Below are 12,652 nucleotides of genomic sequence, written 5' to 3'. Positions count from 1 at the left end.
ACGCGGCGCTGTCTCCGGTCACGGTGACCAGACTCTGGATCGATCGTCTTGTTGCTCTTTTGTCCGGCTTTTTTTGAGCGGTCTTTTCTTGTGGGTTTGTGCGTTTGGGTGTGATTGGATGTGAGCCGCCGGGCGCTGTTCGCTCGCTTCCTCTCAGCTGACAAGTGGCATGGAGACGGCAGCGGAGGCTTTTTGTCTCCGGAAACGTGGCTTGGCGATGGGAGTCAGTGCACGGGCGGCTGTGGGGTTTCACAAAGTGGGCAGTACAGGCTCGAGCGATCCCACTTTGGTCCGCATAGAGGTTCCTACTGACTGGACTGAAGACCAAGCTATAATGAAAAAATCAATTTGGAACCCACATCTAAATATTAACCTCCTTTTGGGAGCATTTACGACCGATGTCCTCTCTAATCTGTGCGCTCTGGAGACCCGTTAAATATTAATCACACGATAAAGAAAATCCTCCTCGTGCCAGCGGGGGTTCCGGTGGGAGAATTTGCATCAAATTATGTTAAATTAGGAGATTTGCTATGTTGCTTTGCCAAATCTGCGTTACGCCCCTGGATGTGATATCCCAGCGTTGTACAGCGGCGCCTCTGTGCGCCAAAATCAAAGAACGCTGCGTTCAGACGCGCAACGGTGGAGCGCACCGACGCGTCCAGCGGTGTCCAAGCCGTGCTGCTGACACCCACAGCGGCTTTACTGTACGGCGCAGTAGAGACAGTGTTTCTGGGTATTCGCTTTCCACGAACAGAAACGGAATCACCCTCGTGCAGAAATGCCAATCATGTAATGCCGATGTTGGAGACGATTCGCCCGCGAGGCTCAGCGGGTTACTGCTCCCTGCGATACTTCAGGTTAAAGCTTCTAAAATTGATCGGATGCGTGCTTTAGCGTCCACTGGTGAGGTAAAGGATCCAGTGACGGCGGACGTGCAGGATCAGTCCACAGGTGACGGTGTGAACGCACAGAGAAGAGAAACACGAGATGCAAGCTCACAGAAGCCTCATCCACGCAGCGAAACCACACCAGACAAGCGGTCACATCTGTGTTCTCTATCCACCTGCTCCGTGTGAGTCACCGCTGCTGCTGCAGCCTCCAGCGGGGGACAACTCATATTTCTAATCCCCGAAAGGAGAATCAGCACGATACACCACCTCAGGGAAGCTAAATGGCTGCACTGTAACACTGTTGGCGTGAGAAAACACTGAATTCCTGAATCAATGTGCGATGAGAGGGTACCAAACCTTTTGTCAGCTGCTGAGCAGATCAATACTTGGACCATACTCACCCCTCTGTGTTGCTGATATTGGCTTTGACTCCACACGCCCCCACACCTCCACTGCTGTATGCTTAAAGATGATAAAGCTGACTTTTTTCCTTTAATTCTATATTTTCTTTTCTTCTGGCCATACTTTCTTTGCCACAAACTGGGCTTGCACATTAAATAAAGGTGACAAGTCCAGAGATGAGCAGAAGTGTGGTAATATTGTACTTTAACAAATATGTGTTTCTGTTGTTTGCTATAAAAGTCACCCACTAACAAAGAAATGTACAGTAAGTGTTCCTCCACACAGATATTACTTAGACCTTTGGCCATTTAATCAGGACCCAAATAGCACATTAGGGTTAGAGGGTGTTTTGACCTCCATTGCATTGAGATTTTGGGTGTACTGACCCTTTTAATATGATTTAATATGATGCTGACCCTCACCTGAGAAGGGCAGCACAGTGACAGCACCCTGTCGCAGGAACACTGAACAGCGAGACCTTTCCTCTACTGTATACCATTAAAAGAGCTTCCAGGCTGGGAATGGATTGTAAAAATTGAACCAAGACTCCATTAAACCCCTGTCAAGAACCCCTGGACCGTGCTCTCCCAGTTGTGCCAATCTCTGCAGGCGTTGCATCATCTTCTGCCCAGCACACACACACACACACACACACACACACGCATGCACACACAGGTGGATGCTCTGTGTTGTTGTGGTGATGACAGGGTTCTGCATCCAGGATGGTCTGATTGAAGAGGAGATGTGCAAAGCAGGGTGTTTGTGCAGGCGCTGGGATATGAGTTCTAATGCTGCAGTGTGTGTTTATGCGTGATTACACAGGTGAGACAGATAGCGTGTGTTAGTGTTGTTGGCTTCCTTTACGACCCATCTTCTTACCTCTGTCTCTGTCTGTTTACCATCTTTCTCAAATGACTTCATCGCTCTTTTGTAATCCCCTATCTTTGATTTTTTCCCCCCTATTTGCGCTCTCCCTATTCTTGCCTCTTTCTTTCTCTCACACACACACACACACACGGCTGCGCCATTGTTGTCCTTCAGATAAAGGTCCAGGCAAGCATCTCCCTGTTTCAGGCATGTTTCGCAGGCCTGGGAATCCCGGCTGGCCTCCCAGTGTAAACTCTCACCTCTCTCCCAGGACCGGCAGGGTCGTGACCTCTTGTAAAAGAGATTGTGTGTGTTTGTGTGTGTGTGTGTGTGTGTTTGTGTGTGTCTGTGTGTGTGTGTGTGTGTGTGTGTGTGTGTGTGTGAGAGAGAAAGAAAGAGGGGGGGGTAGTGGTATCACACTGTGACCTTAACTAACACACACAAGGCTTAAAGACTTGCTGCGGCCTAATTCCAAATAGAATGGATCTGATGTGTTCATACTGCAAAAAATCAGCTTCACGACCAGACAGAAACGGCACATTTGCCTTGACTGACGGTGTGAAAATACGTCTCTGAACTTGCCAGTGACTTCATTCGTACCCGCCGTCTTCTCCGCTCCCACCGCGGCTCACATGCTCCTCCATCTGGCGCGGCCGCCGGAGAATGAACGAACCTGGAGTACGCTGGCAGTAGCCTGCAGCGCTGTATTCAACAGCAGTTTGAGAGCGTGCCAAATTAGATTTGGTTTGGAGTGTGCTGCCAGTCTTTGTCAAAGCAGACAGAAAGCATGGCGGCAGGGACAACATTATTTAAACCAGTTCTCATGCTCAGTGTCCAGTCGGGCTATTTGTGCCTGTGTGTTAAAGGAATATGCCAATTTTTCTGTTAAATGGTGCCATCCGCCCACTTACTCCTGCTAGATACTAGCCAAGAAGATAGTTTTCACTCTATCTGCTGAGTTTATGTCTATGAGATTTCTGCTGCCATCCAAACATAGTACATGGAGATGAAATTTCTTTTATGCTGCTCAAACTATTGAAAAATTTTAAACTCAGCCACTGCTTGTTGTCCCAGGAACGATGTCTCTGTAACAGTAACCAAAGATATCATTCTGAATTAATTTTTCAGTGCTGTGAATGCACTAAGCTGCTAACTTAGCGACATGCTACAGCATTAGAATGACTGTATTCAGTAGGCTAACAAGTAGTGTGAAGGCATTCAGTGGACTGAGTGCTAGGTGTTAGCTTGGTGTTAGGCTAACTGGCTAACACCCAAGCGAACGTAGGTGAGGATGTACAGTTTCTGCTAAGAACAAACATATTCCTCCCAGTACCTCCAAAGTGGTCTCATTTATGTGTTACGTCTTCTTAGCTGGCTTGCTAACGTTAGCTACTGTGGAGCCTGCAGTCAGGAATGGCCTGGGTTTTGTTTAAAGTTGTCGGCTAACTGCTAACTTTAAGCTAGCTACCAGGAAAAAAACGTAGCTGCTGGGTAAAGACGAAAAGTTAGCACTTTTCTTTGTCAAATGTAATAGTAAGTTTAATATCTTTGCTGTTAGGCTGATGGTTGGACAAACAAGACATTTGAAGCCATCGCCTTAGCCTGAAACTTGTGATGTAAATTTCTGATATTTCGTGGACCGAAGCCTGAAAGAGAAAATGTGTTGTTAAGAAAAATAATATAGTCTTCAGCTAACGTGCCCAACACTATTTGTATTGGTGTGGAGGAACCTCAGAATCAGGGCCAAATACAACCAAAGCTACCTGCATGCACTGATATTAATAGTGATTTGGGTGAATATGCTGTCAGTGAAAGCATCATCATAGTTATCCACCACAGACTAGTGAGTTTGGGCCAAACCTGTCATCACATATTGTATACTAACTGGACAAAATCCCTAAGGGTTTTTGGAGTCCTTTAAGAGTTTATCTTTAAACTGAAATGAAATATCCAGCATTTGTTAAAAGGGAAAAGTAATCTGACAAAATGAGTGCTGGCGTCATAGGAAAGCTTGCATTAGAACATCACTCAAGTTATTTAAGATGCTTACTGACAGCCGTCCTGTCTCCCAGCCTGAAATATTGAGTCATGAATTTCAGGCAGCTAAAGCTTTTTCCAAAATGAACACGGAGGGGCTTTGAAAGCAAATCCCAGCGTACAATGTATTCTCAGCACAGCGCACGCTGCTGCAGAAACACGCCGGCACATAAAACAGCCTGGCGGTGAAACATACTGTAGGTCATTCGCGCCAAATGGAGGTTGTCACGCCTGTTGCTATATTTCAGCCAAAAGGGCCGGCTCATTTAGTTTAGCCCGCGCTCGCCGACAGCCGTGAGCGACGACCCGTGCCCTTCCACCTCCGTCCTGTCTCTGTGAATTCGCTTTGAGCCAAAGGTTACTCTGTGCCTGTGACAGATCGAGTCTGCCTCATCAGTCCGAGTCTCTGCTGCTCCTTTGAAGGCGCTGTAGCTGCCGAGATCAGCATGGCTAATAAGGCCGTTTGCTCTGTGGGCTGCTTGTTTGGTCTCTTTGTGAAGAGCCTCTGGGATATTTTAGAGTTTTTTTGTGTGTGTGTTTGTGTGTGTGTTCGCACACTGTGCTGTGTTTTTGCAGCCTGTGAGTGGTAACCTGCATGTGCACCCAGGCCTCAAAGTCACATCTCCCACAAAGCCTCCAGAGCGGCCAGAGCCAGACCTGAGTGACCCCATTTAAAATCCCAACATGATTTTTTTTTTTTTTTTACTCAATATGTGCCTGTGTGTGTGTGTGTGTGTGTGTGTGTGTGAGAGAGAGAGAGAGATAGAGAGAGAGAGACAGATTCCCACAACAACAGACAAGGCTCAAAGCGATGCTGGTTTGAAGTAAAGACTGGGAAAGTCTTGGGAAAAAATTAACTATTCCTGCCTGGAATTTCGACGGGAAACTCGAAATTCCTCACCTTCGCTGGTCTGTGGTCAGCTGTAACTGATACTGTAGTGCAGAGAGAGCCTGCTGAGTCGCTGGGGTCAGCGACCTCAAACATGAGACCCCGTAATCGCAGAAGAGAACAGTGTCCGTCGCCTTCTGAGAGGCGCAGGTCAAAAAGCGAAAGACGTGGCTCCGGCCATCGATAGGAAGTTTGGTGATGTAGTGACGGCTTGTGAGTCATGTGGCACGGCTAACATGATATCTTTCACCATTCGATCTGTCAGAGCATGTCAGCGTGGCCGTTGCTGGTGAGCAAATGATCAGGATTTGTGAAGATTACCGGATTCAAACCCTGTAGGCAAATTCATCTCTGCTGGGTCATAACTCGAGGTCGACCGATTAATTGCTGCTGATCGTCAACTCTCCATGAAAGTTCAACACAGGTTGACTTCTGTCTGTGATCTTGGTTCTCTATCAGGGATTTTTGGCTCTTTAATCCGGTTTACAGCTCCTCAGGTTTGCGGTGCATCGAGGGGTCGCCCCCACCATGCTCGCGTTCTGATGTTATCACACACAGAGAGGGGATGGCCCGAACAGATGAAATACGATAGCTGTGCCCTGTGTTTGTGTGTGTGATTGCATGCATACTCACGGGTGTGTTTGCGCTCCCCCAGCCCCAGTCATTGTCCCCTGACCCGGCGATGCACTCCTCTGCCCCCGTGCATGTGTGTATTGTGAGAGTGTATCCCGGACGTCCTGTTTTTGTGATCTTAGCGCTACTGCTGTCTTCCTGCCCAACTCTGCCGCTAAATCCCGGATCAAACGTCCCGGCGTTGTGGGGGAGGGGTCGGCCCCCCGCTGTGTCCCACCATGGCATCACAGATTAGCTGCCACACATGCAGTAAACCATTCTGTTTCTGTTACCTGGTATTCGCTGCTTCTTCACCAGGATAATCTGTTGAAGTCCAGGATATTTAAATCTCCCAGTGAAACTAATTCACTGAGTTAGATGTCAGAATATTCAGACTCCACACGCTGGTTTCCCTCTGCTGCTTCTCTGTCTGCCCTCCCTCTCAACCCTCATCGTTTCACATCTAATTCGTTTATTTCAACCAAAACCAGAGTTGGTGGTGATTGTTGAAACAGTGGAAAGATGAACCAAGAAGGTTTTGGTGAGTTTTATTTTCTTCCTGATGAATTTGAATGAAGGGTGTTAACAGTGCTAAAATTACTGTTTCTGTAAATGGAGTCTGGTGGGTTTGGTGAGAGCGATATAGCAGCTGTTTAATTTAACAAAAGGCTCTTACTCTTCAACAAAAAGGTCTTGCTCCGTAGGGATCCCTTCCATAATGTTGTCACACACTTGGAATAACAATCTGAGTCTGTCTGCGGCAAAAACGCCCAGAGAGATTACATCGCAGCCCGATTTGCAACCGCTGCGCTCTCTGGACCAACTTCAAAAGTTATTGTCTTTATTAGTCACGTAGACACAAAAACATGAGAAAATAAAGTCCATAATCATAGTTGATATCTGACCAGAAGTTCACCCGTTCTTCTAGCACATTGAAATTTTCCAGGACCGGCACTAATTCTCACTAACACGTCACTTTCATCTGAAAATGAAATGTAGGTCAGGCTGATACAATAAATAATTGTGGCATTATTTCATTTCTTTTATTATGTGTAGATAGGCTGATCTTTTAAATTACATGTTTATTTTGAAATAATATAGTAGCATGTCTCTGGTTGTATGGAGGACAAGTGCACCAGCACCAGAAACCCTGTTCCAAATGATTCTAACGGCGAGATCTTATTTTGTAGAAATGAGACACCGTGAGGGAAACTGGTGCAGCTACTTGTTGCTTTCACAGCGTTCCTCTCTTTTCTTAACAGTACAACTGGGATGCACCAATGTTGGAAATTGTCATATTGATTATTCTGGCATTCTGGTAAATACACTTATTTGCATTTGTCTCCAAGAGCGAGATAATCTCATGTGTGTGCGTTCAGTACAGAGCTAGAGCCAGGAGGAGATTCATTTAGCTTAGCATAAAAACTGGTTGAAAAATCCACCCACCGACACCTCCAAAGCTCGGCACTCAGCATGCTGATGAACAACAGTGTACACATCCAACCAGCACCTCTGCACCCCACATAGCTCCCCATTAAACAACGACTTTTTGTTTTGTACGTCTCTGTTTATGTACAGATTCAACAAATGTTGGTTATTGAGCTTCAGAGGTTCGCTTCCCCCTGCTTCCAGCCAGCGAGGCCAACCCCCCTCCAGGACCTAGCTCCATGTTTAGCACACAGACATGAGAGGTGGCACTGCAATCCCCTCATAACTCTCAGTGTTATTTCCCAAAATGTCAAACAATTACTATTACACCTGACTTTTGGAAGTGAGCACCTTAATAACCTCCATCGTTAGGTGAGACATCTGAGTCGTAAAGGATCCAATGAATTTATTATCCCATGCACTGAGCCGCCGCCAGTGCCCTTCCATACAATGGCGAGCTAGTGCCCTGGCTCATCTTGTAGTCAACATGCACGCAGCATACATGGTAAACCCCTAACTCATTTGCACAGACTGCTGTAATCCCTCTAAAATCTGAAAAAGCAGCCAGACAGGGCAGAATCTGGCTTCAGATCGTGTTGTGTCTTCCCTCTTTAAGTCCCTTACTGAATCTCTCGCTGAGTGATTCAGAGCAGGCCGACTGCGCCGTCTGGACTGCGGGTCAGGCAGCAGCCGGAGGCCGATGCAGAGGACTCCTCATTTACTACGCCGAGTTGATGACCATCTGCATGAGCGTCTGGACTTCATTAGAGAGGCGATGAAAGGGCTGCCACAAAGGAAGACACACGAACACACACACACTTTTTTGACCTCGATGGAGACTTAAAGGAGCGTGTGAAAGAAGTTAGCCTGGACCGGAAACACTTCCATATTTTTCTAGCCCTCTGAGGACACTTTTGTCCTTGTAAGAATAAAAATGGAACACACACCCACACTAACGCGCACACACACACTCACACAGCCTGTATGACCACAAAGTCATTAACAGAAACAGTGAGACGACAGCTCAGAACAACCAGCTCAGAACAACAAACGGGCTTATTCTGAGAGGAAACAATAGACAGACACTGTCTGCCCTTCAGAGTGTGTGTGTGTGTGTGTGTGTGTGTGTGTGTGTGTGTGTGTGTGTGTGTGTGTGTGTGAGGCCCCTGCAGACATATCTGCCTCCAGCTTTGCATCTCTGATAACTTCATCTGCGTGTCATCAGCAAGGCTTCCCTGTTTCAAGGGATTAACACGCATGAAACACACACACACACACACATACACACACTGAGCCGATCCCTCGCGGCAGACGCATACCGGTAGGGTAGCACATGGGAAAAACGTCATCACCCCGCCTCCCCCCCGAAAAACCACTGTCTGTCTGGAGAGCAGCGGCCTGCTGTGATCCTCCTGATCCGAGGCCAGGCTATACGAGCTCGCGATTGCCGCCAAACTGTGTCAAACAGTGTCGTAAAAGTGTGCGCGTTCAGACTCCAACGGGTGGAAGGCGTGGCCTGCTGTGGCTCAGACGTCTGTATTTAACAGATGACGGTCTCCCAGATGTTTGGGGGGTTTCTGTCAATCCCCCAGGATCGCTCGCTTCGTCCTCCCATGAATCAGAGGCGGGAACATTAATGATAGTAAATGTCGGCATCAGCAGCGCCTCTGTGCCTCGACATCTGCCCGCCACACATCATAAAACGTGTCTCAGGTTGACGGGGCTGTTTAGAGCATGTTTTGACGGGTAGCAATTTGGCTTCATCTTCAGTCGAGCAAGGAGTGGATGCTTATCTGGTTCATATGTAATCACACAGTACAGTTACGTATTGACAGCACCGCTTTTAATGTGATTGGGCTGATGAGCACAGGCGGGTTTAAACCTTGTACAGCAGTAAACTGAAACATGGCTACCATCTGTCAGACTTCCATGTTCCACACTGACATCTGGCCTCTCTGTGGTTGTCCTCGTGTGTGTGTGTGTGTGTGTGTTACTGCTACTGGAAGGAAAAGAGCCAGTACTTAATGGAGTCCCCAAACAAAAGTGGATGCAGGGAGTTTTTAGAAGACGGTCGCTTCAGAGGCAGTGACACAAAAGTGAATTTTAAAGATTTTGGTGACTAAATCGCTCAGCGAGCGTGAGTAAACTTGAGGCATGCTGTATGTTGTGCTTTTTAATGAATAGTAGCAGTGTAGGCGTGAGCTCCTTTCTGTGCCGCTGAGGAAACCATCTAACATATCACTGATTGGTATTGATTTGTCACGTCCTGCGAGCAGACGAGATTTCCTGCCAGAGATCTGCGCTCGGTTCAGAAATGTCCTTAAAAGCTGACAAAAGGTCAGCTTATCTGAAAATAGTGAAAGACGCTAAATGATGTTAAAGATCCTTTTATTTCTTTGGACAGAAAGGAGAAGCTGCGAGAAAGAAATTCCTTGGCCTTATCTGAGCTCTGTGCCTCAGTCATTAATGGCTGGCAAAATGTCACTGTCAGTATGTAGTTCTTTTGAACGCTGCTGTGTTTTCCTGAACAAGTCACAGCAGCGCTGATAACAGCACAATCCAGTTGGAAATCAGTCCTTTTCAGTGGAATCAGTGTGAACAGTGGGTTTGCTCATGGAGACTTTCTTGCAGAGGTGAGCTTTGTTACACAAATCTGTGCAGCTGATAAACTACAAACCAACCATGATACTGAGAAATGAAAATGGAAGAAGGTCTGCTGCATTGCCAGAATTATGCTATATCAAATAATTATGATGTTTTTTGCATGTAAGGGCAAACACTAATCCACGTGCTGCATTTTATGCATTAAAACATGAACCTTTAATTGTAAAAAATTGGGATCTTTGACAAGTTTATCGCTTCATTTGTCTTCTTCTTCACATTCTGTGCCACATGCATCACTGGAATCAAAACTTTAAAAGATCACACACAAGAGAGATTATTTGATAGATGTTTTTCGTGTATGTAATGTTACTTTAGCATTTCAGATAAAGCAGCCTTTGGGATACAAATAAATTATTTCAGAGGATGCAAACAGTGAGCTGTGCACCAGATGTGTATCAGTCCACAGCAGAAAATAGTCCCCAGTGCACTGCACAATGCACGATGCAGTATTTGCTCTCTTTTGAGAGACATTTGTCAAAAACCACGGTGACAAGCTGTTTTGCAAAACTACTTCGCCTTTTTAGAAAATGAAGCTATATATTCATCCATTTTTAAAGATTTATGTCTTTAGCAGGAATGAATGGCCTTGGATTGCCATACACAGGGTAGGAAAGACTGGCAGTATTGAGACACAGTCGAACACATTCTTAGTTTTAGTCTTTTAATGGGATTTGTTCAATTAAGAAAAAAACACTAGACCATTGCCATCCTTTAATTAAATAATAGGAAGAAAAATTAATTGTTATGCATTTAAAATAAAAAAAATACAAACTTTGGGACAGAAATTAATCATTTCCCAAGATGCAAAGCAAATGTATTGCATAATATTTTAATAAAATTACCCCTAAAAAGGACCAAAACTGTTATAAGCCATGTACTACTGCATCTGCTGTGCTCATCTCTGGAGCTACATAATTATAACTTGAGCAAATGGGGTGAAGTATAAGATTTCAATCATGAGACAACCGTCTTCGTTACAGACCCATTGTTTTATTTAGGTTCATAAGATCATTGTGTAGTAACATCACCTGGGTTAAGGTTAGGCTTAGTTTAAGATTAGGCTAAAAATTCACGTTCATCCAAACGGTGGTTATGGATGAATGTTTAGGGTAAGTCTCCGGGAAATCAATGTAAGTCTATGTAATGTCCCCCAAAGTAATGAAATCATGGCTGTGTGTGAGTGTGTGTGTGTGTGTGCATTGACTGCTGGCATGTTGATAAGTGTATAGCAGGAGTGGAATGGTTCCCCATGGTCATTATGCATGGCTGCCCCTGTTTGACTGCGAGCCCTAAGCAGCAGCAGCAGGCTGATAGGAATGTAATCACACCGCCGCTGCCGATAAATATTGATTTGGTTGTTAGGTTTTAGCCCCGAGCGGTAAGTTGGGAGCGCAAGCGTCGCAACGTTAGCCACATTTGGGCATCAATAACGGCAGAGCGGGAGGGAGCTGGGGGGGGGCATTTTTAGGCAGTGACAGAATGGCCTTCAGACCAGATCTTACAGTCAGTGTTTACCTCTGGAGTGCAAGGAGCCAGGGGAGTGTGTGTTTGTGTAAGTGCAGAGCGCCTGAGTGGGCATGCAGTGTGCCCATTATGCGGCAGGTTTGCCCCCAGAGGATAAGGCAACAAGTGTGTGCGTGGCTGGAATCTTTATACTCGTGAATGCATCGATTTAGAAATTAAGGAAGCTCTAACTGGGCACGATGTGGCACTGGCTCTTTGAAAGTCAAAGTGTGTTTGTGTGTGTGTGCTAAAATGAAAAGGGTGACAGTGTGTGCTGGTGTCCTCGGCTGCCAGATGTACTGTAGACTGTATGGCGTAAGAGAAGTGAATCATGACTTTAATTAAGTGGAGGAGGGCTGAGCCGTGTCTCATTTAACGGCTGCTGCAGGAACATTTAGACTTGCCTGCTCTACACCAGCTACTGGGACACTTAACCGAACAACTGGGAGGGATTTTTCCACTCCTCCCCCACCACCTCCTCTCATTCCTCCAGTCTCCCTCTGGATTTTGACTCATTCTTTTCACTGAAGAAAAGGAATAATCCACCCTTAGATACTCTTTAAACACTGCTAAATGTCATTGGTCTTAGCTATTCCAGCCATTCTAGGAGGGCTTTTGTGATAAACGGCTGCAATTAACTTCTTCAATGTACCTATCTTTCAATATGCCACACCTCGCTTTGCTTCAGTTACAGATTTCCTACATTGATCAAATCAGTTGGAGATCAGATTTGAGCCCTCGCCTTCTCCTTAAGAGAAATATTACATAGAAAAGGTTTTTTAGTGGTCTTGAGGAGTATTAGTGAGCCTGGGAATTCACACACATAAAGTCTGAGACTTGCATCATCTTTTATCTTGAATGTCGTGTCCTTTCTCACACTCTCTAATCTTGCCTCTAGTCTAATTTCTGCTACTTTTGCCGTAGAAATCGTGCCTCCGTGTCACTTGCTTGATGGATTTCTCCCTGTAGGACTGCTGAAGATCGGCTGTGGTGCTACATAAAAGCCTCTTTGATTCTGAGAGGCTGACACCAAAACCTGACAAGTATGATGATGTCTCCATCTCCGTTTAGATTGGCTTGCACTTTGTGTGTGTGTGTGTCTTGACGGGGTGAGGCGTTGCATCTTTATTTTGTCCTATGATTGCTATATAGGTTATATAGGCTACCTATTGCTATAACAACTCAATACTACTTAAATGAAGTCATGGAAATGGGGTAAATGTTATGAATATGTGTGTGTGTGTGTGTGTTTGTTTGTTTTGATGAGAAGCTATTTTCCAGCTCTTTTTACTGTGTACATCAATGTCTTGAGTGAAATGACTTTTTTTTCAAAATTGCTGACATGGCAATTCAAATCTGT

The 12,652-nt window shown here is 45.7% G+C and overlaps 1 protein-coding gene across 2 annotated transcripts in view; it reads left to right on the top strand.

The window, feature by feature from the left end:
* chst11 (carbohydrate (chondroitin 4) sulfotransferase 11) overlaps positions 1–12,652 on the top strand; it is a 77,143-nt gene that overhangs the window by 345 nt on the left and 64,146 nt on the right. The window lies entirely within an intron of this gene.

The sequence above is a fragment of the Chelmon rostratus genome, chromosome 22 (assembly GCF_017976325.1).
Source record: "Chelmon rostratus isolate fCheRos1 chromosome 22, fCheRos1.pri, whole genome shotgun sequence".
Lineage (NCBI taxonomy): Eukaryota > Metazoa > Chordata > Actinopteri > Chaetodontiformes > Chaetodontidae > Chelmon > Chelmon rostratus.
This window is presented reverse-complemented; position numbering and strand designations above follow the sequence as displayed.